Here is a 27,581-nt window from a genome sequence, read left to right as displayed (position 1 = left end):
CTCCAGGACCCCAGTGAGGCCTCTAAACGTCCGTCTAATTCAGTTTTTATATAAGGGATATTTTTCTCCAGCCTGTCTGAGGTGAGGGTGTCCAATTCTTTAACTTTCAATAGAATATATTAAGTCAGATAAAATCACAAACTTTAACACAATTATCACTTGCAAGGGCTCACAAACCTTCCTTGTTCAATTCTGAAGAGCTAAATAAAAAGGCCTGCAATATACAAGGAGCACTCAAACTATAAATAGGATCCATTCCCAAGTATACATTGGTTGTTTAGAATGCTAAACACGTTTTTCTTTAAACAAAGATTTATTGAGAGCCTAATGTGTGCTAGTCACTTTTTCCATCAAAACAATAGAATGAGTATTATTTGGGTTCCAGGGCCAGCTCATTAAAGCTGTTTTACCTAACATGGAGTCAAACTATACCACAAATTGTGCAAGTCATATTTTTTATTTTATTTCATTGCATTTTATTTTATTTTACTGAAGCAAGGTCTTGCTCTGTCACCCAGTCTGGAATGCAGTGGTGCTATCACAGTTAACTGCAGCATCAACCTCCAGGGCTCAAGTAGTCCTCCTACCTCAGCCTCCAGAGTAGCTGGGAATACAGGTGTGAGCTCCTACCACACTACCACCAACCCCTATGACAACTCTGCCTCCCACCCCCGGTGGCAAGTAATATCTTTGAGTCTTGGAAATAGCAGACCATGTGATAAGAAAGGAGGGAGAAGAAGGAGAAAGAATAGAACTTTCTCTCCTTGTTGTGGCAACTTACTAGCCCTAGGACTAATGATTAGTAAATACTTATTTGGGTCTAGGTGCTATTCTAAATGCTTTATATAAGCAGCTGTTTAAACATATTAAGCATATGTTTTGGTTTGTGTTGTCATTCGTCTTCCTTCTGTACCCCTTCTCTACTCTTTGAGAGCCTCTCTCTAAGGTACAGGGCACACCTGTGGACCTGGGCACTCCCTCTGCCTCTTGCCCTGGCCAGTTCTACCCACCAAAGTGTTCCATGCTCTCAATGTCCTGTTCTCCAACCTCTACTCATCAAAATCCCCATTTCCTCAGTGTAGCTAATCTCAGGTGCTAGGAAGAAACTTTCCAGAGATGTATGTATGTATGTATGTATTTGGAGATGGAGTCTCACTCTGTCGCCCAGGCTGGAGTGCAATGGCGCGATCTCGGCTCACTGCAACCTCCGCCTCCTGGGTTCAAGTGATTCTCTTGCCTCAACCTACGGAGTAGCTGGGATTCCAGGCACCCGCCACCATGCCTGGCTAATTTTTTTGTATTTTTTTTAGCAGAGATGGGGTTTCACCATGTTGGTCAGGCTGGTCTTGAGCTCCTGACCTCAGGTGATCTACCTGCCTCGGCCTTCCAAAGTGCTGGGATTACAGGCATCAGGCACTGTGCCCAGCTGAGATGCTTTTATTTTTAAAGAGGATACCTCAGAAATCAAATGCATTTCTTTTTTTTTTTTTCCTTTTTGAGACAGGGTCTCACTCTGTAGCACAGTGCAGTGACACAATCATAGCTCACTATAGCCTTGAACTCCTAAGCTCAAGCAATATTCTCGCTTCAGCCTCCCGAGTAGCTGGAACTACAAGCATGTGCTACTATGCCCAGCTAAATTTTATTTTTAAAATTTTTTGTAGAGACGGAATCTCGCTATGTTGCCCTGGTTGATATTGAACTCCTGACCTCAAGCAATCCTCCCACGTCAGCCTCCCAGAGTATTGGGATTATAGGCAAGAGCCACTGCACCCAGCATCAAATGCATTTCTGGTGGCATTCAGGCAGATGGATCTGGCAGTGAAGGACTTGCAAGGGAGTCCTGGTTACTGGGTGGAAGGGTTGATCCTTCTTAAGAGTCAGTCCTGGCCAGGTGTGATGACATGCACCTGTAATTCCAGCTACTCAGAAGGCTGAGGCGGGAGGATCGCTTGAGCCTGGAAGGTCCAGGCTGCAGTGATCTATGATTGCACCACTGCATGCCAGCCTGGGTGACAGAGCAAGACCTCATCTGTATAAAAAAACAGTCAGTCCTTGGAGGCCACACCTCAGAGCCATTTCTATTTTTATAGCCTCTTCCCTTCTCTGCTTTGAACATAAAGGAAGCACAGGGGGAAAGTACCAGCAAAGGTAAATTAGCATCCTCAGCTTCTCTTAAATTCTGTAGAACACAGCAAGGCAGGGGCAGCGAAGACAGTGTTGTGAAACAGATGGAGTCGTCTTTGTGACCAGTTTCCTATTCTTGTTGTTAATGTGCTGACACCTGTATCTGCTGATTACTGACTGACCCATATGAAAATTAATTCACATTTACCCCATTTCAGGGGACCTATGGGAAAATAAAGTCTTTTTTTTTTTTTTTTTTTTGAGATAGAGTCTCACTCTGTCGCCCAGGCTGGAGTACAATGGTTACAATGGTGTAATGTCAGCTCACAGCAACCTCTGCCTCCTGGGTTCAAGCGATTCTCCTGCCTCAACCTCCTGAGTAGCTGGGACGACAGGCGTGCGCCACCATGCTCAGCTAATTTTTTATTTTTAGTTTCACCATGTTGGCTAGGCTGGTCTCAAACTCCTGGCCTCAAGTGATGCACCGGCCTCAGCCTCCCAAAGTGCTGGGATTACAGGTGCGAGCCACCATGCCTGGCCAGAAAAGGAAGCCTTAAAATTAATTTCAACAAATTCTTAGTCCCTGATGGTATTTTTTTATATCAGCTTTTAATGATGACAATGGACTAAAACTTTCAAAGGCAGGAACTGCTGGTTTATCTTCATCATCTTTTGAGTATAACTTTCTGATGTAAGAATTAATTATTTCACTAATCTTTGCTTGTCAATCTTAACTTCTACACAGGTTAAGACTCTATTAGTCTTTATCTTTTCCAAATTAATAATGTAGATGCCAAAAGAAAAGACATCTTTTTAACTCGATTTTTATTTTTATTATAGCAAAACTACTTTATATATTTAATAGATGAATTTTTAAAATTATAGTCATACTGAAAGAAAAAAAATGAGAGCAAGAATACTTATTAGGTGCTCCCTTATAAGTAAAAGGGATATTTATGCCTCTTATTTATTTTAATTTTTTTCTAATATACTTACTATGAAATTATATACAATGAGATATAAGCATAAAATAGAATTGCCGACTGAATCACAAAGTTTGCTTCCAGAGGTTCTTTTTATTAACCAGTTCATTAAACCAAGCCTATTGCCTGCACAAATCATGCTAACATTTATTTACCATTTGTGGCTCTTGTCACATTATGATCAATCATTTCTGTTGTTATTTATGTACTTTTTCTCTCCCCTGTTAGACTGTGGGCTACCTGAGGAGATTTCTGTTATGTTCACCATATTCTATATCCCCAGAGTGTTTATACCCCTGCCATAAAATAGACCTCATAAATATAATAATCGTATGTTGAGTAAACAAATGATATCACTAAGCACCTGAGATAAGTTCATTGCGATAGCTGAACAATAAATTTGGCAAGGTTTCTAGGCAGTTAAGGATTAAGGAAAAACATATTGGTCTATGTAACTTTTCTTCTAACTAAAAACAGCATGTGCGTAGAGACAGTTTTTCTTGAACTAAACTCAAAGACATTGAGTAACAGAAGTGACCACATCTGTGGTTTCTCAGGACAACCAAATGGCTATTCAAATGAATTATTTTATAGCCCCTCTGTAAAAGTTTGTTACATTTAACTAATAAGAATGTTGTCACAGATAACAAATTATATGGCCCAGGTGCATTGATAGCAGTTAACCAAGACCATTTAGTGTTTAATTGCTTAAGCTTTGAGTCAGAAAGATCTGGGTTTGCATCCTGGCTGTACCATTTAGAAGCTGTGTGATATGAGCAATTTACTCACTCCCTCTGAGCCTGTTTCCATGTCTGTCAACTGTGACACTAATCCCTAATCATAAATGCATGAATTAATGAGATAATTTGTGTTATCCTCCTAACAATAAGTAAATGCTCAAGTATTATTCGCCAGCAATATGGAAACAAAACTAGAGTAATTTGAAAGAATCAATAAAAACCATAATGATAAATCAGTTTTTTCCCAATCTCAAGTCCTTAAATAAGCATTATGTGAGTGGTATCTCTCAGTCAATTCTTAACTAAATTTTTCTGGTCAGTATGGGAAATGAAGAAATTTTATGTTAATAGCTAAGGAGAGAGTATGTTTTAGATACCACGTAGTAGGGAGCAAATTTGTTCTACTAGGGAAGAAAAATATCCAGACTTATCTTTTGATCCAAACAGGATTTTCATTCAATCAGAAGTACAGGCAGCAAGAGTGCTTGGGGATATAATCAAACTCTTTTATCAAAACTTAAACAAGGCTGGGAGCTGTTGCTTATGCCTGTAATCCCAGCACTTTGGGAGGCCGAGGTAGTTGGATCATGAGGTGAGGAGCCAGCCAGTTCAAGACCAGCCAGTTTGAGATGAGCCTGGCTAACATGTTGAAACTCCATCTCTACTAAAATTACAAAAATTAGCCGGGCATGGTGGTGCGCACCTGTAATCCCAGCTACTTGGGATGCTGAGGCAGAACTGCTTGAACCTGGGAGGCAGAGGTTGCAATAGCTGAGATCTCGCCATTGCACTCTAGCCTGGGCAACAGAGCAAGACTCTATCTCAGAAAAAAAAAGAAAAACAAAAACCTTAAATAAGTACTTGATTGACGTTCCGAGTGCCACCTAACAAGAAAGAGCAGAGAAAACTATGAAAACTATGCCATCCTGATGGACTGCCAGATGAGTCAAGTAAAAAAATGCATCTCCCAAGGTGGTGAATAAATCGAGGTGCCTTTTAAATCTGCTTAAGGGCTCTGTTAAAATATTGCAAACTTGGCTAGATACGGTGGCTCATGCCTATAATCCCAGCACTTTGGGAGGCCAAGGTGGGTGAATCACCTGAAGTCAGGAGTTCGAGACCAGCCTGACCAACATGGTGAACCCCTGTCTCTACTAAAACACAACAATGGGCATGATGGTGCGTGTCTGTAATCCCAGCTATTTGGGAGGCTGAGGCAGGAGAATCACTTGAACCCTGGAGATGGAGGTTGCAGTGAGTCAAGATCACTCCATTGCACTCTAGCCTGGGCAACAAGAGCAAAACTCCATCTCAAAAAAAAAAAAAAAAAAAAAAAAATGGCCAGGCGTGCATGGTAATCCCAGCACTTTGAGAGACTGAGGTGGACGAATCACCTGAGGTCAGGAGTTTGAGACCAACCTGGCCAACATGGTGAAACCCCATCTCTACTAAAAATACAAAATTAGCCAGGCATGGTGGTACGCACCTGTAGTCCCAGCTACTCGAGAGGCTGAGGCAGGAGAACCGCCTGAACCTAGGAGGCGGAGGCTACAGTGAGCTGACATTGTGCCACTGCACTCCAGCCTGGGCAACAGGAGCGAAACCCTGTCTCAGGAAAAAAAAAAAAAAAAAATGTTGCAAACTACCTACAGAGTACAACTCTTCAAGTTTGGGAGTAATGACCAGCAAGACATTTGTCAGCAACTCCTCAATGGGTCTGATTGTTTCTTAGGACAACATTTGTTATAAGAAACCACAGAGGCTTGGATGGTGATTTAACACCTGTAATCCTAGCACTGTGGGAGGAGGCGAGAGGATCGCTTGAGCTCAGAAGTTTGAGACGAGCCTGTGCAGCATAGTGAAATCTCATCTCTACTAAAATTAAAAAAATAAATAACCAGATGTAGTGGTGCTTGCCTGTAGTCCCAGCTACTTGAGAGACTGAGGCAGGAGGATCACTTGGGCCTGGGAAGTCAAGCGCTGCAGTAAGCTGTGACAGTATCACTGCATTAAAAAAAAAAAAGCCAGGCATAATGGCTTACACCTATAATCCTGTAGTCCCAACTCTCTGGGAGCCTGAGGTGGGAGCATCACTTGAGCTCAGGAATTCAAGACCAGCCTGGGCAACACAGCAAGAACTTGTTTCAATCAATCAATCAACAAATAGTGCTATATTACCAGACCCTCTATGAAGTATTTTATAGGTTGTCTTATTAAATCTATACAATAGTTCCATGAGAGAGTCATTATTATTTTCAAAATGTAAATTAGGAAAGTAAAGTTCACAGTGATGAATTAATTTGTTTCAAACCAGTTGGCTGGTCTGGGGATAATAGGTATTTAAACCCTGTTATGTCTAATTCCAAAGCCCTGCATACCGTTTACCATACTCTACAGTCTTTCCACTAGAGAAAATAATACTAATAATAGTGCTTCCAACACATGAGCCACTTTTATATATCTTGAGCTAGTACTTAGTTGTGCTACCTTGGGCAAACAATTTAATCTCAGCTTCCTCATCTCTGAAACGGGAATGATAACAATAGCGGCTACCTCAAGGGGTTGTTGTAAAACTTAAGTGAGGCATATATGTAACATTTGGAACCGTGCCTGGCACATGGTAAGAGCTCAATCAATGTTTGCTATTTTGATCTAATTCAGTGTTTTAAAAACAGATTAACAAAATAGCTTTTGATAGTCTCAATTGCTTATTGTAACTTGGTCTGGAAAATTCTATCTATTTGTTTTCAAAGATATGAAACAAAGATAGTGGCTGACCAGGCCTACCCTCATCTCTATTCCCAAAAGGTTGACAAGACTGGCATCAGCCAATCTATTGATGTGTCATACAAGGGGAAACTTATGGGTGAAGTCTGAGTATGATAGAAAATCCTCAGAGCTCAGGAGATTTATCAGACGTTGAAGAGGGCATCTATCTTCATGGATCCTTTTTTTTTTTTTTTTGGACAGTGCATAAGAAGGACAGAAGATTGGGCACTTTGGATGGAGAGAATATTATCAGATAAGGGGCCAAGTGAAGGCTGCTGTCAAATGCATACCTTACTTATTGGTCACCAATTTTGCAATTCTGATTCTCAGCAGTTGCTCAGAGATCCTTTCCCACTGGCCCCTGCGACATAGGCAATTCATAAATGTTGGGAACTTGTGTCTCTGGAGATGAACTGGGGCAGAAAACAGATTATCAAAGCTGGGCACCCCTTTACCACTTAGGGCCTTGCATTTTATCCCTAGAAAAAAATATGTTAAAGCAAACTATGCTAGTGCACCATTCTAGCCATGATGAGCTCATACACACGCGCGCACACACACACACACACACACGCACACTCCACATACACGGACAATAACAATAGCCCAAGCCTCGGGGAATAGAGCTCTTAGCCATTTAACTAGAAATGGAAAACATATCAAGTTCCAATAGCAGGAAAACAGTCACCAAAATACCCCTAAATACACCCAACAGAATAAATATCCAGGCCTTCTTCTTCCCTTCTCCTTAGATGTATCGTAGCCGAGAACGTCTAGGGTCAATTATGTTGTCCCACTCTCAGAATAATTCTTTTTTTTTTCTTTCTGAGACTGAGTCTTGCTATATCGCCCAGTCTGGAGTGCAGTGGCACGATCTCAGCTCACTACAACCTCTGCCTCCTGGGTTCAAGCAATTCTTCTGCCTCAGCCTCCTAAGTAGCTGGGATTACAGGTGCCCACCACCATGCCTGGCTAGTTTTTGTATTTTTAGTGGAGATGGGGTTTCACCATGTTGGCCTGGCTGGTCTCAAACTCCTGACCTCAAATGATCCTTCCGCCTTGGCCTCCCAAAGTGCTGAGATTACAGGCATGAGCCACCGTGCCTGGCCTCTCAGAATAACTCGAATGGCAGTGGGGTGAGGGGCAGGTCTCAGACCCATCAGAAATGGAATAGCCTATCACAGTAGACCATTAGTGGAGGGGAGAATTTCAGAAAGTTGGAATCTTTTGGCAAATCTAAAGTAACATTTCATTTTCATGGAGGACTAGTCTTCATTATTCCATTCCTTCTGCAGATCCAGATGTCACAGACAGGAGTACAGGAAGTCAGGATCAAAAACATCAGCCAATAGCAAAGGAACCATTTACTATGACACAACCTAATTGAATATATATATTTTTTTCTTTTTTAAAAATTCTTTTTCTTTTTCTTGTTTTTAAAAATACATGGGGTCTCATCATGTTGCCCAGGCTGGTCTTGGACTCCTGAGCTCAGTGAATCCTCCCTCCTCCATCTCCCAAAGTGCTGGGATTACATCACTCCCTGGGGCATGTCCTCATCGGCACTTTTGAAGACTGTTAGCCACAAAGCCAGGCTATATAGTGGGAAAAGCAGTGAGGACATGGAGAAGGCATTATCAACTGTTAAAACCCAAGCTTAGGAGCATACACATCATTTCTACTCATGCTCTGTTGGCAAGAGCTTAGTAATACAGCCACAGCTCAGTGTTCAGAAGACTGGGGACCGTATTGCAGGCAGGCAGCCATGTCCCCAGGAAGGAGAAGAGAATGAATTTTGGTGGGTAAATAATAGTCTCTGCCAAGGGGTATTCTCCTTCCCGGACTGACTGGGCTTTATCCCTAGGGCAGAAGGAATGATGTATCTGCTTGGGGAGTTTGGGGAAAAAAAATGGGCAAGAAAGCCCAGTCTCTTCTTGGATTCCCTTTTCTTCAAACTTGCCTGTCCAGGTCTGCATTCTGATTTGCTGTAGGGGAGGGAGAGGCATGTGCCTGCCCAGGAGGGCTTTGTTAGTCAGAGGTGAAGTTCACTGCAGATACAAAGACAAGTTCTCCAACCTTTCTTATCTGTAAGAAAGGTGATATTTTCATTTCCATATGTCTGTCCCCTGAATCTCTCCTCCAATTCAAACTCAGGCAGGAAAAATAGGTTTTATTTACCAGTTCCCTGGAATCCAACAAGTAGATAGAATCCTTCACCTTCCTTGCTCATGAAAGTATCCTACACTCATTGTAAAACTGTGTCTGAACCAGGTGAGGTGGCTCATGCCAACAATCCCATCATTTTGGGAAGCTGACGTGTAAGGGTCACTTGAGGCTGGGAGTTTGAGACTAGCCTGGGCAACATGGCAAAATCCATCTCTACAAAAAATTTAAAATATTAGCCAGGCTTGGTGGCTCAAGCCTGTAGTCCCAGCTACTTGGGAGGCTGAGGTGGAAGGATCGCTTGATCCTGGGGGTCCTGGATGCAGTGAGCCCTGATCATGCCGTTGCACTGAAACCTAGGTTACAGAGTGAGACTCTGCTCAAAAAAAGAAAAACAAGGCTGAGGCAGTGGCTCACACCTGTAATCCCAGCACTTTGGGAGGCCGAGGCGGGTGGATCACCTGAGGTCCAAGACCAGCCTGGCCAACATGGTGAAACCCCATCTCTAGCAAAAATACAAAAATTAGCTGGGCATGGTGGCAGGTCCCTATAGTCCCAGCTACTTGGGAAGCTGAGGCAGGAGAAATGCTTGAACCCAGGAGGCGGAAGTTGCAGTGAGCTGAGATTGTGCCACTGCATGCCAGCCTGGGTGACAGTGAGGCTTGGTATCAAAAAGAAAAAAAAAGAAAAGAAAAAAGAAAAACAAATTGTGTCTGAGCTAAGCTATAAATTATTATTATTATTTGAGATGAGGTCTGACTACGTTGCCGTGGCTGCTCTTTTAACTCTTGGGCTTAAGGGATCCTCATGCCTCAACCTCCTGAGAAGCTGGGACTATAGGCACATGCCACCTAAATCATTTTTGATATGTGAACCAAGTTTTAACTTGTAGATATGAAGAATTCTGCTTTGTATATAATTATGAACCTAAATGGGTATTGCTTTTCCACAAAAATTATAGTTTTTGTTATTGGTGATTCTGATGAAATTTGTTAACTATCTCAGAAGTTTCAAAACATCCTAAGAGCAAACAATACCAAAAAAGAACACCTGAAGAGATAACGTAATAATTATAATGGTAATAAAATACCACTGAAGTTGGAAAAATGGAATTAAAACACTTCTTTTTGCTTGTTTGCTTTTGAGACAAAGTCTTGCTCTGTAGCCCAGGCTGGAGTGCAGTGGTGTGATCTCGGCTCACTGCAACCTCCACAAGTGATGCTCCTGTCCCAGTCTCTGAGTAGCTGGGACTACAGGCACCTGCCACACACCTGGCTAATTTTTCTGTATTTTTAGTAGAGATGGGGTTTCACCATGTTGGCCAGGCTGGTCTTGAACTCCCAACCTCAGGTGATCCATCTGCCTCGGCCTCCCAAAGTGCTAGGATTACAGGCATGAACCACCGCACCCAGCCCTCTTATTTTCTTCTTAATTTACACCTTTTCCATGAATAGCTCTCCTTTCTGCATGCACACTGAAGATTTCTGAATCTGCGCTTGCCCCACAAGTCATTTTCCTGAAACATACAGTCAAATTTCTAACTGCTGGACATTCCACAGCTAGCGAAAATGTAGCACGTCCAGAACAGAGCTCATTTTATACACTCTTTCTCCCAAATTGGAAGATTTCATATAAAAATATGTTTTTCCAGTATCTCTTGAAAAATTGGAAAATGTGAGAATACTGTCCCCATGTAACAACAACTGAGGTTGGTAGCTGCCCCCTTTATTTATTTATTTATTCATTCATTCATTCATTCATTATTTTTTTGGCCAGGGTCTTGCTCTCTCAGGCTAGAGTACAGTGGTGAGATCATAGCTGGGATTACGGGCGTCCACCACTGTACCCTGCCCAGCTTCCCTCTTTAAACAAAGCCTGTGGTCTCCTGTTATTCATAATTCTTATTGCTCCCCACTGTCTTACATTTGGCTGACTTCACACGATAAGTTTCTGGAATGGCCCCTATAGGTATTTGCGTCTGTAATCACCGATCGAGGCCATACTAGACCATCTGTTGAATTAATAAATTAATTAAAGTACAAATAGCATCTTTTCTGTGAAAGCTGGAATTTGGCCAGGCGCAGTGGCTCACGCCTGTAATCCCAACATTTTGGGAGGCCAAGGCGGGCAGATCACCTGAGGTCAGGAGTTTGAGGACCAGCCTGGCTAATATGGAGAAACCCTATCTCTACTAAAAATACAAAATTAGCCAGGCACAGTGGTAGGTGCCTGTTTTCCAGCTACTGGGGAGGCTGAGGCAGGAGAATCGCATGAACTCAGGAGGCAGAGGTTGCAGTGAGCTGAGATTGCACCACTGCCCTCCACCCTGGGTGACCACCCTGGGTGACACCCTGTATCAAAGAACACAGAAAAGAAAACTGGAATTACCTGATGTCATTGAACCCTGGATCCGGCAGTTACTAAACTGATTGCAACTTTGTGTAAGTTACTCAACCTCTCTGTACCTCAGTTGCCTCATCTATAAAATAGAACAATGCAGTAGTCTCTTTTTATCTGTGATTTCAGTTACTTGTGGTCAACTGCAGTCAGAAAATACTAAATAGAAAATTCCTGACTGGGTGCGGTGGCTCAGGCCTATAATCCCAGCACTTTGGGAGTCCAAGGCAGGCAGATCATGAGGTCAGGAGCTCAAGACCAGCCTGACCAATGTGATGAAACCCTGTCTCTACTAAAAATACAAAATTAGCCAGCATGGTTGGCACGCACCTGTAATCCCAGCTACCAAGGAGGCTGAGGCAGGAGAATAGCTTAAATCCAGGAGGCTGAAGTTGCAGTGAGCCACGACTGCACCTGGGCAACAGAGCAAGACTCAGTCTCAAAAAAAAAAAAAGAAAAAAAAGAAAAGAAAATTCCAGAAAGAAACAACTCATACATTTTAAATTGTACATCATTCTGAATAGGATGACGAAATCTCATGCTTCCCCACCCTGTCCCACCCAAGATGTAAATCATCCCTTTGTCCAGCATATCCCCACTGTGGAGTCTGCCCTCCCCACTGGGCTGTAGCTTAATTGTAGTAGATTGTTGCGGTATTGCAGTGCTTTTGTTCTAGTATCCCTATTTGACTTAAATATGGCCCCAAAGTGCAAGAATAGTGATGCAATTCAGATATGCCAAAGAGAAGTTGTAAAATGAAAAGGTGAAAGTTTTCAAATTAATGAGTAAAAGAATCATATGTTAAAAAAAATGTTTGTTATGGTAAGAATGAATCTAAACGTGAAATTCTGAAGAAAAAGAATTTGTGCTTGTTTTGCTGTCGCACCTCAAACTACAAAAGTTTATCACAATGCATAACTGCTTAGTTAAGATGGAGAAGGCATTAAATGTATGGGGTTGAAAACATGAATAGAAAACATGTTGTGCCAGAAAGTTTTGAGGCTGTGTAAAGACTTCAGCATGGGATCCCCTGAAGCAAGTGACATTTAGCCATTTACTATAAGTAATGCATAGTTTTTTGTTTGTTTGTTTGTTTGTTTTTCAGACAGTCTCACTCTGTCGCCCAGGCTGGAGTGCAGTGGCGCTGTCTCGGCTCATTGCAACCTCTGCCTCCTGGGTTCCAGCCATTCTCCTGCCGCAGACTCCTGAGTAGCTGGGCTTATAAGTGCGCACCAACACGACTGGCTGATTTTTGTATTTTTAGTTGAGACGAGGTTTCATCATGTTGGTCAGGCTGATTTCGAACTCCTGACCTTGTGATCCGCCCGCCTTGGTCTCCCAAAGTGCTGGGATTACAGGTGTGAGCCACCGTGCCCAGCTGTTATTATTGTTAATCCCTTACTCTAATGTATAAATCAATTTACCAGAGGTATGTACACATAGGAAAAAACAGTATAATAGGGTTCGGTAGTATTCACTGGTTTTAGGCATTCACTGAAGGTCTTGGAAGATTTCCCCCGCAGACAAAGGGGGATTACTGTAGTAGTTACTTCACAGGGTTGTTGTGAGAGTTAAATGAGATAAAGCATACAGGCAATTTAGAACAACGCTCAACAGATAGTTAATGGTAGCTGTTCTTGTATTGCTGTAAAGAAAAACCTGGCCAGGTGCCGTGTCTCATGCCTGTAATACCAGCACTTTGGGAGGCCAAAGCAGGCAGATCATGAGGTCAAGAAATCAAGATCATCCCGGCCAACATGGTGAAACCCTATCTCTACTAAAAATCCAAACATACAAAAATTAGCCAGGCATGGTGGTGCATGCTATAGTCCCAGCTACTCGGGAGGCTGAGGCAGGAGAATCACTTGAACCCCAGAGGCGGAGGTTGCAGTGAGCTGAGATCATGTCACTGCACTCCAGCTTGGCGACAGAGTGAGACTCCATCTCAAAAAAAAAAAAAAAAAAAAAAAAAAAACCTACCTGAGGCTGGGTAATTTATAAAGAAAAGAGGTTTAATTGTCACATGGTTCTGCAGGCTGTACAGGAAGCATAACCTTGGCCTTGGCAGAGTGGAGTGGGGGAGGTACCACACTTTATAACAACCAGATCTCATGAAAAATCATTCCTCACTCACTATGGTGAGGACAGCCTCAAGCCACGAAGAATTCTATCCCATGACCCAAACATTTTCCACCAGGCCCCGCCTCCAACACTGGGAATTATATTTCAACATGAGATTTGAGCAGGGACAAATACCCAAACTATATCACACTGCTTCTAGGCTTTCTCAGTGGGCAAAGCTAGAAAATATATTAGCCTATGTATATGTACATCTTTATTGTCCATCTATTTATCATCCATCTATCATCTATCTATCTATAAACATGACTTCATTCATACTTCTATCTCTGACCCTAATCTAGCACCACATGGTTCATTCCTTCTCTCCTTGCTTATTTGTGACTTTTTCCCTGGTAGCAAGAGACCTGGCTCCCATTATCTACAATTATTTAGTCATTTGCCAGACCCTAATGTTAGGAGTTGAATTGTATTATCCTAAAATTCATACATTGAAATCCTAACCCCCAGTACCTCATAATGTGACCTTATTTGGAGATAGCATCTTTACAGAGATAATCAAGTTAAAATGAGGTAATTAGGATGGGCCCTAATCTGACTGATGTCCTTATACAAAATGAAAATTCAAACAGACACACACATAGAGGGAGGCACAGGGAGAGGACAGCTATTTACAAGCCAGTGAGAGAGATCTGGAACAGATCCTTCCTCCACAGCCCTCAGAAGGGACCAACTCTGCCAACAACTTGATTTTAGATTTCCATCCTCCAGGACTATGAGAAAATACATCGTATTGCTTAAGCCACCCAGTTTGTTATGGTAGCCCTAGCAAACAAATACAGATATCCTAGATACAGGGAAATTAGTTTCCAAATTGCTAATGCTTATTATCCCTTTGATAAATAAATTTATCAACTATAGTGAAATGCTTATGTGTAGCTCTTTTTGCCTTTAGCCTTATAGTGTCCAGTCAAAATACTGTTTTCAAAAGTCAACTCCTTTTTCACTCACCCCCTCGTGAGATTATATGTTTATAATTCAGTTAGATTAATTTGTCACAGTCTGCGTTTTATCCTAGTATTTCCCCAACATCTGGTTGACTTTCTGAGAAACTGAATATAGCAAATGGATTTTGCTCAATGTATGTAGTCATATATCCACTACCTATAGAATATAGAACAATTCCATTATCTTTAAAAAATCCCCCTACAACCCCTTTGGAGTCAACTCTGCACCTCTCCCCCAACCCCTGGCAATCACTGATGTTTTCTATCTTCATAGTTTTGCCTTTTACATATGCTGTAGAAATGGAATTGTAATATATAGCGTTTTGAGTCTCACTTCTTTCACTTAGCAAAAATGCATTTGAGTTTCATCCATGTTGTTGAGTGAATTGATGCAGGACAGGTGAGCTCCAGAATTGAGGCTTAGCCCTGGAGGGTTCTTGGCTTTGCCCAGGAAAGAATTCAAGGGTGAGTGGCAGTGTTAAATAGCAACTTTTATTGAAGTGGCAGTGCACAGCAGCAGCAAAGGACTCCTCCTGCCAGAGCAGAGTTACCCCATAGGCAGTGTGCCCAGAGTAGCAGCACAGAGGCACTTCTACAGTCCTATTTATACCCACTTTTAATTATATGTAAATTAAGAGGTGGTTATGCAGAAGTTTCTAGAATGAGGGTGGTAACTTCCAGGTCATTGCCACGGAAAGGGGTGGTAACTTTCAGGTGTTGCCATGGCAATGGTAAACTGACAAGCACACTGGTGGGCACGTCTTATGGAGAGGCGCTTCCACCCTAGACTTGTTTTAGCTAGTCCTCAATTTGATCCTGATGTCCAAGCCCTACTTCTGGAGCCAAGTCCTGCCTCCTACCTCAGAATCAGTAGCTTTTTTCTTTTTATTTCCATCATATAAATGCGCCACTGTTTGCTTATCCACTCACCTGCAGAGGGAGATCTTGGCTGTTTCCTGGTTTTGCCAATTAGAAATAAAGTTGTGTATGTGTGTGTGTTTGTGTGTGTACATAAATTTTCAATTCATTTGGATAACTACTCAGTAGAAAGATTACTGTGTCATATAGTAAATGTATATTCAACTTTATTTCATTTATTATTTATTAAAATTTTTCGTTGTTCATTTTTGTTGTTTTGTTTTGAGACGGAGTCTCGCTCTGTCACCCAGGTTGGAGTGCAATTGCATCATCTCAGCTCAGTGTGACTTCCACCTCCCGGGTTCAAGTGATTCTCTTGCCTCTCAGCCTCCTGAGTAGCTGGGATTACAGGTGCGGGTCACCACGCCAGGCTAATTTTCTATTTTTAGTAGAGATGGGCTTTTGCCATGTTGGCCAAGCTGATCTGGAACTCCTGACCTCAGGTGATCTACCTGCCTTAGCCTCCCAAAGTGCTGGGATTACAGGCGTGAGCCACTGTGCCTGCCAGCCTATTTTTAAGTTTTTTTGAGACAGGGTCATGCTCTGTCACCCAGGCTGTAGAACAGTGGCACGACTGCTCACTGCAGCCTCGACCCTCCCGCATACACACACCCCCTCCCCCTGGCTCAAGTGAACATCCCATCTCAGTCTCCTGAGTAGCATGCACCACCATGCCTGGCTAATTTTTAAATTTTTTGTAGAGACAAGATGTTGCTGTGTTGCCCAGGCTGGTCTGAAACTCCTAAGCTCAAGCAAAACTCCCACCTCAGCCTCCCACAGTGCTAGGATTACAGGCGTGAGCCACTAAAGAAACTGCCAAACAGTCTTCTGAAGCGATTTAACCATTTTGCATTCCCACCAGCAGAGTTAAGAGTTCCTGTGGTTTTATGTCTTTGTCAGCATTTTGTACTGTTATATTTTTTAAAATTTAAGCAATTGTAATAGGTGTGTAAGGGTATCTCATTGTGGCTTTATTTTGCAACCGCTACATTTTAAAGATTCAGTATTTCCATATTACATTAAATATTCTGCTACGTAATACTCCATGTTGTGCATATACGACATTTCACTCTCAATTGTCCCAGTAATAGACTCTGATCGTCTCCAAATTATACCATGTAATTTGTTTTATTTATTCATTATGATCTAAAATATATCAGCATTTCTTTACTTTCTTTTGACCAGCAAATGGATGAGGGAAAATAATATCGTAACAAATACCCAAATAATATTCAAAGGAAAACCCAAACAATGTCCAAGCCATATCCAAAATCTTCTTGTGCAGATTAGATTGTCAAATTTGTCTAATATAGACTCTATGATAAATGTAGAATTGATGTAATTGACTTCAAAAAAGGATTATTTACATAAAATATTGTGACTTCCTGATTGTTTTCAATAGGTTCTTTATTTCCTTTCTCCATCCTTCCTTTCCTTTCTTCCTTGAATCTTTCTTTCCATTTCATGTTTTCAAGCAAATAAATATTTACTGAAAGCCTTTCACAGCCAGTCACTGTTTAAACCAAGGGTATGTAAAAAACAATAACACTGCCCTGCAGCAGTTAACAGTCTATCGTAGTGTGTGTTGTGGGAGAAGGAAACATGGGCTCATGAATGAATGAATACATATCTACATAAATACCCACATACAAGTGTTGTCCACAAACAGAAGGGTTTGCAGCCAGCTTTGTCTTGAAGAGTCAGAGAACCTTCTCTGACTTGATTAGACTTACATTTTAGAGCAATAACTTTGGTAGATTGAAGTGGAATAAGAGATTGGTATTAGGGAGACCAACTGTGAGGCTATTGCAAATGGTTTAGGTAAGAAATATTGAAGGCCCACACAAAACAATGGCATATTTTCTTTTTTTTTTTGAGATGGAGTTTTGCTGTTGTTGCCCAGGCTGGAGCGCAATGGCGCGATCTTGACTCACTGCAATCTCCGCCTCCCAGGTTCAAGCAATTCTCCTGCCTCAGCTTCTCAAGTAGCTGGGATTACAGGCATGTGCCACCACACCCAGCTACTTCTGTAGTTTTAGTAGAGACAGGGTTTCTCCATGTTGGTCAGGCTGGTTTCGAACTCCCGACCACAGGTGATCCCCGCCCCCTGCCTCGGCCTCCCAAAGTGCTAGGATTATAGGCATGAGCCACTGCGCCCAGCCTAACAATGGCATATTTTCTACCTAAGTGGTCTATGTGTGAGAAACAAAATAAAATGTAAGAATGCAGAACATTGTGTGGCATATAAAAAAACAAAAAAACAAAAAATCCTGACTGTAACAAAAGGTCAGCATACCCTGCAATAATCCTGTCCAGCAAAAAAAGAACTAAAATTTAAAAATAAATGAATGAATAAAAGGGCAACATAAAGGATCTTTGGGGTGATATAGCTGATCTGTATCTTCTTGGTGATAGATACACAAACCCACAAATGGTAATATTGTATAGAACTATAGAACTAAATCCATAAACACACAAATGGATATAAGTGAAACTGGGAAAATCTGAATAAGATCGTGGATTGTTACCATTATGGTAAACTGGGGAAAGTTGTCATGGATCTCTCTGTAGTTATTTCTCAAAACTTCATGTGAATCTACAATCATTTCAATAAAAAGTTCAGTTAAGTAATGACAGCAAAATAAAAATATTCTTAAACAAGGCAGGCATAGTGGCTCATGCCTGTAATCCCAACATTTTGGGAGGCTGAGGTGGGAGGACTGCTTGAGCACAGGAGTTGGAGACGAGCCTGGGCAACATAGTGAGAGCCCCAAATTAAAAAAAAATAGTCAGGCATGGTGGTGTACATCTGTAGTCCCAGCTACGTGGGAGGCTGAAGTGGGAGGATTACTTGAGCCAGGGAGGTCAAGCTGTAGTTGCACCACTGCACGCCAGCCTGGGTGACAGAGTGAGACCTTGTCTCCAGAAAAAAAAAAACAAAAAAAAAACAAAAAACAAAATACAGGTGCCCTGGCTCACTCCTGTAATCCCAGCACTTTGGGAGGCAGAGGAGGGAGGATCACCTGAGGTCAGGAGTTTGAGACTAGCCTGACCAACGTGGAGAAATCCCATCTCTACTAAAAATACAAAATTAGCCAGGCGTGGTGGTGCATGCCTGTAATCCCAGCTATTTGGGAGGCTGAGGCAGGAGAATTGCTTGAACCCAGGAGGTGGAGGTTGCAGTGAGCCGAGATCATGCCATTGCACTCCAGCCTGGGCAGCAAGAGCAAAACTATGTCTCAAAGAAAAAAAAAAAAAAGATTTTTTTAAATAAAAAAACTATTAATCCTTTTTTGTTCTTTTTTTTTTTTTTTGGATGTAGAGAGAAAAATTTAAGGCATCTTGTTCCTAACTTTCCACTTGGAATTTGATTACATTGCAGCTATAAATTAATTTGGGGAAAAGTAGGAAAAAATAAAACAATCCAGATCTAACTAAGGTAACTGTTATTTAAATATATCTTGTGCAGTTTTTAGATGATAATTATTATTAGTTCCTTTGGATGTTTTACCTACAGATTAATTCAGAGGGAAGAAAATAAATATTGAGTACTTAAAGGGCAAGTCATTGCTCTGGGAACTTACAGACATTTCTCTATTTTATGCTAATAAAGAGACAGGTTTTATTATAATTATTAATGCATTTTTCAGATAGGGAAGTTTGAAGATCAGAGTGGGTAAGTACTTTTGCAAGGTCACAAAGTGTTGGAGGGAGCCTATACCTGTCTGATGTTAAGGCCTATGCTTTTTTTCTACTACATAGGGGCTGAAATACAGACACAAGCACAGGTGAAATACCATCTTTGTCATCAGCTTTCTTGTTGATCTCTATAGTTCTTATCCAATATTGAGAAAAGTTGACTATAATATTTTTATGATAATTGGTGTGGATTATTGCAGCTCAGGAAAATGTCTTTTAAAAGTTATGACTAGATACCTTTTAATAAAATATTTCACAAAAAGTGTCAGATACTCAGAAGACTTTGGGGTACTTCCTTAAACCTTTAAATAAAACAAAAATAAAAACAAAACTTTGGTAAGAGGTTAAAAATGGTTACCTTTTATTGAGCATTCACTATACATGTCAGGCATTATGTTAAGCAACTTAAATGTGTTATTTAAAGTTTCACAGCTAAGCCAGGCACAGTGGCTCACACCTGTAATCCTAGCACTTTGGGAGGCTGAGACAGGTGGATTGTCTGAGCTCAGGAGTCTGAGACCGGCCTGGGCATTGTGAAAGCCCGTCTCTACTAAAATACAAAAAATTAGCAGGATGTGGTGGTGCACACCTGCAGTCTCAGCTACTTGGGAGGCTAAGGCACAAGAATTGCTTGAATATGGGAGGCAGAGGTTGCAGTAAACCAAGATTGTGCCACTGCACCTCAGCCTGGGTGACACAGTGAGACTCCAAAAGTTTCACAACTGGGCAAGGTGGCTCAGGCCTGTAATCTCAGCACTTTGGGAGGCTGAAGTGGGAGGATCTCTTGAGTTTAGGAGTTCAAGACCAGCCTGGGTAATACACCAAGACCACTCTTGATTAAAAAAAAAAAAATTTTTTTAAAATAAGTTTCACAACAGCCCTGTGAGAAATGCATGCTTATTTTCCTCATTTTACAGATGTGGAAAGTGAAACCTGGGATGGCTAAGTGACTTATCCAACGTTACACAGCTATTAAGTGGTAGAAAAATAGGGACAAAACAGGCTGTTTGACTCCAAAGCCACACCTCTAAGCCTCTAGGCTACAATGCTATAAAAATCTACCAAATGAGCCCGGCGCGGTGGCTCAAGCCTGTAATCCCAGCACTTTGGGAGGCCGAGACGGGCGGATCACGAGGTCAGGAGATCGAGACCATCCTGGCTAACACGGTGAAACCCCGTCTCTACTAAAAAATACAAAAATCTAGCTGGGCGAGGTGGCGGGCGCCTGTAGTCCCAGCTACTCCGGAGGCTGAGGCAGGAGAATGGCATAAACCCGGGAGGCGGAGCTTGCAGTGAGCTGAGATCCGGCCACTGCACTCCAGCCTGGGCGACAGAGCGAGACTCTGTCTCAAAAAAAAAAAAAAAAAAAATCTACCAAATGAAAATCATGGGAGATAGAGAAAAAAGAAACTTTATTTTAGTATATATGCTGCCAAAGAGAGCATGAGAAAAGGAACCGTAACAGAAAATTTGGCATTGCCCCAGATCAGTGACCAGGGTCACCCTTTATTGCAATTAAATTAGATGAGTTAACGACATTGTGTGATTTGGGGGTATAAGAGGGGCCAATGTAAAAAGCTCAAAGGTGGCCAGGTGCAGTGGCTCACACCTGTAATCCCAGCACTTTGGGAGGCTGAGGCAGGCGGATCATTTGAGATCAGGAGCTCGAAACTAGCATGACCAACATGGTGAAACCCCATTTCTACTAAAAATACAAAAACATTAGCTGGGCTTGGTTGCGCATGCCTGTAGTCACAGCTAATCAGGAGGCCGAGGCAGGACAATCGCTTGAAACCCGGAGGCAGAGGTTGCAGTGAGCCGAGATCGGTGCCACTGCACTCCGGCCTGGGCAACAGAAAGAGACTCCATCTAAAAAAAAACAAAAAAAGCTCAAAGGTATCTTCAGGTCAGTCACCTTCTATCCCTTTTCTCATTATATTTTCTTTATAGTTTTCACTTATCAATTATTTATTATTAAGTGAAATTGTTTTATTACTAATAAAATATTTTATTAGTAAAATTATTTCATTGCTAATCGTTTGCCTCACCTCACTAGACCATAACTTCAATAAAATCAAGAACCTTGTCTTTCTTACTAAATGCTGTATATCCACAGTCCGAAGTTGTGCCTGACATAAATATTTGTCGAATGAATGCATAAATGTCTGCCCTTCCCTGGACTTTAATTCAAAAGACTATATTAAAAAGGCATGCATTATTAGAAATTTTTTATTGTTTTAGTTTCTTAGATTGGCTAGGATACACTGAAAAAAGAAGAGGAAGCTGGAGAAAAGGGGGAAAGAGCATATCCACTGGTAATGATAACACCTAAGTTATAGAGGTTGGCAGGGGGTGGTGGTGAAACCTAAATATCAAGAGCCTTCATGGGTGAAGTGCCAAAAATTGGTGAGGCTCTCTGGTGTAGGATAAAAACCATCACAAAAGCTAACTTCTCAATTTTGTCTCAGAAATTCTGCTACCATAAAGATTTATGGAAAGAAAGTGAAAGTTATTTAGTTCATTTTAATATGCTAATTACCTTGCATTGTGCAAAGCTTTGATTAAAATGCAACATTCCTGAAGTTCTCATTGAAATTAACGTGTCAAATTTATGTTCAAACTGAGCACTGATCTACCTTGTTTATGTATAGTGGATTCTTCCTGAAGATCCATTATTGATGCTATTACGCTCCTTGTTAGCATTACATCAGTGTTGAGAAGGGTGTATAGGAACAGGCTATGAGAACAACAAAGGAATTGTATATGAAAAACAAAAACGAATGAATAAACAGAGGCATCTGCAGTGTAGAGTGGGAAAGGCAATTAATTTCAATGAGGTTCTGGAGCGCCAAGGAAAACATCGTATCCCCTCAAATGGAAGATACAGTTGCTAAATGTGTGGATTACAACAGGGGATTCTAGACAGTTTGAAGTTTCAAGAAATGCAAGATTTAGAAAACAGGTTCTCAAACTTTGTAGTCTTAGGATTCCTTTACACTCCTTTAAAAGTTGAGGACCCCAAAGAACTTTTATGTGCATTATTGATACTGATACTTATGTCAGAAATTAAAAGTGAGAAATATTAAGAGTATTTCATTTAAAAACAATAAAGCAATCAAATATTAACAAAAATAATTTTTTATATGAAAAATAGGCCCAGCGCGGTGGCTCACGCCTGTAATCTCAGCACTTTGGGAGGCCGAGGCATGCGGATCACGAGCAGGAGATCGAGACCATCCTGGCTAACACGGTGAAACCCCGTCTCTACTAAAAATACGAAAAATTAGCCGGGCATGGTGGTGGGCGCCTGTAGTCCCAGCTACTCGGGAGGCTGAGGCAGGAGAACGGCTTGAACCCGGGAGGCGGAGCTTGCAGCGAGCTGTGATCGCGCCATGGCACTCCAGCCTGGGTAACAGAGCGAGACTCCCTCTAAAAAAAAAAAAAAAAGAAAAACAAAAAGAAAAATAACTACTCCCTCTTGCCCCCAAATCGAGTTTTTGCAAATCTCTTTAACGTCTGGTTTAACCGCAGATGACTGGATTCTCCTATCTGCTTCTATTTTCAGTCCGTTTCCTTATCACATGTCACATAGCCTCCGGAAAACCCCACTGTACACTTGTGAGAGAATGAGAATGCAAAAGGCAGTCTTGACATTAATATGGAAATAGTTTTGACCTTCCTCTTGAAAGCGTCTGGGGACCCTCAGACCATATTCTGAGAACAACTTTTTGAGTTAATATTAGTCAATTCATCATCACTTGAAAATTAGTTATGAGGTTTTACAAGCCTGAGGATTTAATGCGATGTACTTTTTCAGAAAGATGAAACAACGGACATACTGAATTTCCCCATTATAACGCATCCAGAGAATGCACAAATAAATATGCCATTTTCATCCGTCAAAAGAACTGAAGCCGAACTGAGGGACTGTACATCAGGTACAAGTATGTGGCGGGGGGATGGGGGGCTAAGGATGACGAGCACCCCCTAAAGGTGCGGAGACCCGCTGGCATAGGAGAAGCAAAACAGGCAGAAGAGGCCGCCCAAGTGGTCTAGAGGAAAAAACTGTTTTTCTTAGGCGGGGAGGGAAAATGGTTACCGAGGGCCGGCGAGTTGCAGGAATTAGGCCCTGACAGGGAGCGCCAGCCGTCTAGGCTGCAGCGAGAGAGGGACCAGGCGACTAGCGCCCGCCCTCAGCATTCCTAGCACAACGCCGAAGGGGGCGGAGCGGGCCGGGCGCCGGGCATGCGGGCCAGGCCTTCCCCACAGCTGATGGGGTTGAGATTTCCTTTCCGGCTCAGCGGGAGAAAAGAGATGGTGGGGTGCTTAACAGAGAAGGTTAGACACCGGCGGGAACCGGAGGAGCCCAAGCGAGGCGCCTGGGTCTCGGGGCTGCAAGAGTCCTCGGCTGGGGTATGGAGGTCGCGGGGGAGGAAGGACGGTTCAGTTGCTAGGCAACCCGGCCTGGACCCGCCTCTCGCTCGCGTTGCTGGGAGACGACAAGGCCGGGGGGAGGGCGGCGAGAGGGCCCTACGTGCTGACGCTAATTGTATATGAGCGCGAGCGGCGGGCTCTTGGGTCTTTTTTAGCGCCATCTGCTCGCGGCGCCGCCTCCTGCTCCTCCCGCCGCCGCTGCCGCCCTGAGTCACTGCCTGCGCAGCTCCGCCGCCTGGCTCCCCATACTAGCCGCCGGTAACGGATGGGGGCCTGGAAGGGAAGGGGGAACGTAGTTTTGGCTGGGCGGCCTGCGCAGATGGGAGGGCCGGAGGGATAGAGGGACTGGGAGCCAGGAGTCGGGGCCGCTGGCCGCCCGGGGCCTCCGGGGTCGTCCTGTGAGGTCGGACAGGACCGCGGAATCCGGACCCCGGAGCCTGAGAGGGGCCCTGGGGCCGACCAGCGCTTTTATCTGGGACGGCTGAGGCGACGTAGGGGTTGGCGCGGCCTGGCGGCGTGAGGTTCTCTGAGCTCCACCGTCTTCTCCGCGTGGACCGGAGCGAGGCCGCGGTGACGCCCGGGTGCCCTGCGAGTCGGCTGCGCCGCGGGGACCGGGAGGCCCCCGGCGTACGGGCCGGGCCGAGTGCAGAGCCGGCCGCCTCTTTGACACCCCCCTGCTTTTCCCTCAAAAATAATATCAGGAGGGAGGCCGCTGGGAGATGAAAGAACGGCGGAGGCTGCGAATTCCGACGGGAGGGAGGGGCTGTGGAGGGACGAGGCCCCGAGGCGGGGAGGGGGCGGGGGAGACTGCGACGCTCCCGGGCTCTCCGCCCATTGGGGGCGGCCGCGCGGGGAGGGGAAACCCACCGGCGGCTTCCCTCCGCAAGTGGTAATGGGCTTGGTGGCCACCGGCTGGGCCTGGGTGGAGACCCTTGTCCTCGGGCTATCCTTACTTTGAAAGTTGTAGAGACGGTGGAACGTGAAAAGGGAGAGTAAGCTAGTAAGCCCTGTCCTTGGGTTTCAAAACTCTTCCCTGCTTCTCTTTGGTCTTAATCTTTTTATTGGTACCGGAGATTGTGGATGTTAGCTGATGATGAGGAAGGGCCTCCACTGCTAGTATTTTAAAAAGTTAAGGCGTATCTAGCGCTTATGTTAACTGTTATTAGCAAAAGGTTGTTGTTGTGTTTCCCAGGTACAGTTAGATGGGTGTCTTGATCAGGATTTTTTATTTGGGGAGTATTGACCCTAATCGATCTAAACCCCTAAAGCAAGCTTGTCCAACCCGCGGCCCAGGACGGCTTTAAATGTGGCCCAACACAAATTCATAAGCTTTATTATTATTATTCTTATTTTGAAAAAGCTCGTCAACTAGTTAATGTATTTTACGTGTGGCCCAAGACAGTTCTAATGTGGCACAGGGAAGCCAAAAGATCGGACCACCCCTGCAAACCGTTCTTAGATGAAAATAAAAAGTTTGACCCTTTGTGACTTTAATTGTTCTTGGCTTTCTTATAAATTAGTTCGTTTATTGAAATCACTAGAAAAAGATACTTAACAGTTTCCTTTTTAAGATGGGAGGTGGGATGGAATTAGGTGTTAGTATAAACTTAGCCAAGTTTGTAGCCTGCAACGTTGTCAATGAACCCCACTCCCCTAAAGATCTCGGGGATGGCAGTGTAGGGAGGCTGGGACTGAGGTCCTATCTTGGAAGGCTAGACTTTGAGAGTACCAAAAGGATGAACCAGGCACAGGATGTCCTCAAGGAGCCCCTATTTTAGACGGTCACTGATCAGTTCTTAAACAATTACATTTTAAAAATATCGCTGCTAACATTTTAAGATATCTCACTGCTGCATTTAAAAATTTACACTGCTTCCCTAGTTTCAGAAGAGCTGTAAAATGAAATTTGGCGTTTTGAAAATAGGTGGATTCAAAACATCTTTGGAAACGGGTATCTGGGTCCTCTCTTTTTGGTCAGCTTAAATGAACACTCACTTTGGAGTTAATGGAATTAACTCACTTAAATTAATATTTACTTTGGAAGTAATACACATGACCTGTGATTGAATAAGGGAAAAACCTTTTACGTATGGGGTACCATTTAAAAATCGAAGGGAAATAAATGACATTTACAGTTATTTTCAAGGCACTCTTGTGTTTCAAGCTTGTTTGAATTGCCCAAGTTTAAATAAATGGCCTAAATTTATAGTTTAGTTCTAAGAATACTATCCTTTGGAGAATATGTGGAACTAAACCCTGGTAGGTGGACTTGGACATCTTCTATCATAAAACCTGACTTTCATAGATTCTCTTTCCAAGTCAACATTATGTTAAGAAATAGAAATTTAAAAGTTTTCAGTATACTGATTTGAATATCTTTCTAAATTTCATCTGCTAGAAAGTACCTATTTTTATATTAGGCCCATTGATTTGCAGAATTATAAAGCTAATACCGAATATGGTAAATTACTGCACTTGGCCTTTAATGAGATTTTTGAAAAGAATACTTGTACCATGACGAATGTAATCCAAAGTGCCATCTCTTTTTATTCAGCTTGCTCCTGTTGGCTCCTGGTAACTGAGTTGATCCTAAGTTGCTGAAAATACGTTAAAAACTAAGGATCTTTTTGTAGAAGGGGCTACAGAAGCAGTATCTGTTGGACTTAAAAGGTCTGAAGATGTCAAAATACAGTATTTTATTTGTTTACTTCTTGGTTGTAAATTTGAAACGAAGGATTAGAATGAAACCTCATCAATATCAAAATATTAATGATCAGTGTATTCAGATCTTCAAGTTTAATCAAACCTGTAATTACTTGTGTTCTCAGTTTATTCTTTGGGTAACTATCTGGCACCTGTATGGACATGTATCTTATGAGCAAAAGAGGCAAATTGGTTGCTTAGATGTGAAATGTTAAATTGTGATGAGAGCTGTGAAGGAAGAAAAAGGTAAAGGGGGCATAGAGTAATACAACGTTTGCACAAAGGAACCTGTTATAATTGATGACTTTAAATTCCATTTCAAACTGGTTTCATCTAAATAAGTTTTTGGGCAGTATAGGGGTTAGAAGGAGACTTGTTACTTTACACCTATCCATATGTAAGTTGTTTAGCTCAATGACTGCGGAATATTAGAGTACATTACTGGGCTTACCATAGAAATTGGCTTCTATACCTTTGGTTACCAACTCTGCCTTTTACTTCCTGCATATTTGTATACATTTTTACTTCAGAAGTTTTGTACATTTTGATTTTTATTAGGAAACAGGGTTATATATATTTTTTCCTTGTGGAGACAGGGTCTTGCTGTGTTACCCTGACTGGTCTTAAATGCCTCAAGTCAAGTGATCTTGTCTTGGCCTCCCAAAGTGCTGAGTTTACAGGTGTGAGCCACCACACCTGTCTAGAGTTATAATTTTGGTCTTGGGATTACTTCCTGAAGAGGGTGCAGAAGAGCATAACAGGGGTAAATAATGTGGTAGGCAACACTTACTGATTGATTATTCAGGCATTGTTTTAAATTCTATGTGTATTATTAGCTCATTTAATGCACTTAGGGATAGGTAGCATCAACATTTTAACAAGGAAATAGGTATGGAGTGGTTAAATAACCCGTCCATGGTTATGTACGTGAGCAATGATAACTTATGATGAGATAATTTTTGTCCTGGCTTTGAAAGAATGTTGACTTACACTGTTCTACTGTAAATCAGTGTGAATAAAGAATTTACTTCTTGAAGTTATAGAGGCTGAGAAATCCAAGATTGAGGGGCCCCATGTGGTGAGCACCTTACTTGTGGGGACTCTGAAGGTTCCCAAGGCAGTGCAGGGTATCACATGGGGAGGGGGCTGAGTGTGCTAACTGGGTAGCTCGGATCTCCAGTTCCCCTGGTGGGAAACTGTGTAATTTATAAATAGATACATTAATCCACTAATGGATTAATTCATTTGTGAGGGTGGAACCCTCATGAGCCAATCACTTCTTAAAGACCCCACCTCTCAGTGCTGCCACATAGGGGATTAAATTTCAACATGAGTTTTAGAGGGGACAGATACTCAAACCATAGCAGCATGGAATTCAAAAGCACTCCACTTTGTATCTCACTGTGCTCTAGGGAAAAGCTGTATAGCAGTTATGGTCATTAAGTCTTCTAACATACAATTTGTTTACACATATAGTAATGCATGGTTAATAATGGGGATATGTTCTGGAGAAATGCATCATTAGGCCGTTTCATTCTTTTGTGAATGTCATAGAATGTATT

General features: G+C 42.4%; 1 protein-coding gene across 6 annotated transcripts in view; it reads left to right on the top strand.

Annotated features, from left to right (window-relative positions):
- The first annotated feature begins 23,356 nt into the window (after positions 1 to 23,356).
- NAP1L1 (nucleosome assembly protein 1 like 1) overlaps positions 23,357 to 27,581 on the top strand; it is a 38,981-nt gene continuing 34,756 nt past the window's right edge. For 4 of the 6 annotated variants that reach the window (XM_023217057.2, XM_023216968.3, XM_023216834.3 and 1 more), the window contains exon 1: positions 23,357 to 23,574. The gene's annotated coding sequence lies outside the window, so the exon portion shown is untranslated. The remainder of the gene's footprint in view (positions 23,575 to 27,581) is intronic. The other 2 variants (XM_031936352.1, XM_023217131.3) reach the window with 1 other exon arrangement.

The sequence above is a fragment of the Piliocolobus tephrosceles genome, chromosome 10 (assembly GCF_002776525.5).
Source record: "Piliocolobus tephrosceles isolate RC106 chromosome 10, ASM277652v3, whole genome shotgun sequence".
NCBI lineage: Eukaryota > Metazoa > Chordata > Mammalia > Primates > Cercopithecidae > Piliocolobus > Piliocolobus tephrosceles.
This window is presented reverse-complemented; position numbering and strand designations above follow the sequence as displayed.